At 41.2% G+C, this 1453-nt stretch overlaps 1 protein-coding gene across 2 annotated transcripts in view; it reads right to left on the bottom strand.

Annotated features, from left to right (window-relative positions):
- Window positions 1–582, bottom strand: part of LOC107680372 (long-chain-fatty-acid--CoA ligase 4-like) — a 10480-nt gene extending 9898 nt beyond the window's left edge. The window contains exon 1 of one of the 2 annotated variants that reach the window (XM_016476231.1): window positions 375–582. The gene's annotated coding sequence lies outside the window, so the exon portion shown is untranslated. The remainder of the gene's footprint in view (window positions 1–374) is intronic. The other variant, XM_016476232.1, reaches the window with a different exon arrangement.
- Window positions 583–1453: the final 871 nt, after the last annotated feature.

Here is a 1453-nt window from a genome sequence, read left to right as displayed (position 1 = left end):
GTTTTGAACTGATCAACAAAAAGGATGAATGTTTTTTTCATTACTGTACAATGTATCGTAATATACTCAGACCATTTAGTCCAATCTGAAAAAATGACATTTTCTATCAAACCCTTAAAAAGGAGTATAACCACACTGATCCACATATTAAGACAAATTCTCACACACCAAAAAAATCTTTATCTACATTAATACCTATAATTGTGTTTACATGAGTGTAAACACCTCATGTCTACTCCCTCTCTCAACACTCCTTCAAAAACATCACCACTATAACATACTGTAAACAACTGAAAAAGAAATACATTGTCATTCAGTCAAACTTGAAACCTGAGGCAAAAGAATTTGAAGTGCACAGGAAGCTGAAATCTTACCTACAAACAAACACTGTGCACGGCAGTTCTTTTTTTCCTTTCTCAGACAGACGGACAACTGCAACTGGAGGTTCGGGCTTCCCTTTTCTCACTCTCTCTCTCTGTCTCCGTCTCTGGCTCTCTTGGCTGATTGGATGTCTTTTGTAAACTCATAGTTCCAGTGAACCTCACTTACAGCCCACCCGCTGGCCTCAGCCAATCAGAAGACAGTTCTGAGGAGGAAGTTCTGAGGTTACGTCTGAGTTTTTAGTCTTTTTTTTTAGTCATAGTCTTGACAAAGAGTTGTTCCTTTAGCTCACACAATCAGACACGTCAGAGCTAAGCACTTTCTCAAACTTTGAAGAACACATAGTTCTATTAGTCAAACACCCACTCAGCTGATGCACATTTACTGTTAAGTGAAAGGCATTCCAAGAAAATGTGAATAATCACTGAAGGCTAGCTGTGGATCATTGATCACACAGTTGCTAACTCAGAACAGGTCTGACCTGGAAATGTGCCTTAGGTGTTGCAGTTCATTCACTTTGACCACATAAATACATCACTGACTGATATAGCTGCATGTGGTCTGCTAAAGTAGTCCTCACCATGCCTACCACAAGCCATCCTTAATACTTAGCTCAGTAAAGAACCGTTTATCTGCTATCAGGACATCTAAACGCATCCTCACAGGTTTTCTTTCCAAGCCAACAGTTGGGTCAACTAATTTTAGACAAACTGTCCATACAGACCCACAGTACTGATTCCAGGGGCGTAGCCATCATTTCAGAAGTGAGGGGGACAGAAATGTGTGAAAACAACTGTTCATACAGCGATAGCTGGACGCTTCTGTCCATTTCCTCGTACGACTTTCTGCGCGAGAGCGCCTCCGGCTACGAGTATGAATGAAACATACACTGCATGAGTGTTTAGCGCTCCGCGATGTTCATCTCGCCTTATTCTGGGTCCGAATAAAACATCAGATCATGCACAGACTATCCTGTCTCTTTGAATTTAAATCTATATTTATTCACACCGGCTCTTGAAAACCTCTATGCGAACACACTTGCCCGAAAAAGTGCGGGGGACGAATTTACGTG

The sequence above is a fragment of the Sinocyclocheilus anshuiensis genome, unplaced genomic scaffold, assembly GCF_001515605.1.
Source record: "Sinocyclocheilus anshuiensis isolate Anshui unplaced genomic scaffold, SAMN03320099.WGS_v1.1 scaffold1262, whole genome shotgun sequence".
Taxonomy (NCBI): domain Eukaryota; kingdom Metazoa; phylum Chordata; class Actinopteri; order Cypriniformes; family Cyprinidae; genus Sinocyclocheilus; species Sinocyclocheilus anshuiensis.
The sequence above is the reverse complement of the archived record's forward strand: the minus strand, read 5'-3'. Positions and strand labels throughout refer to the sequence as shown.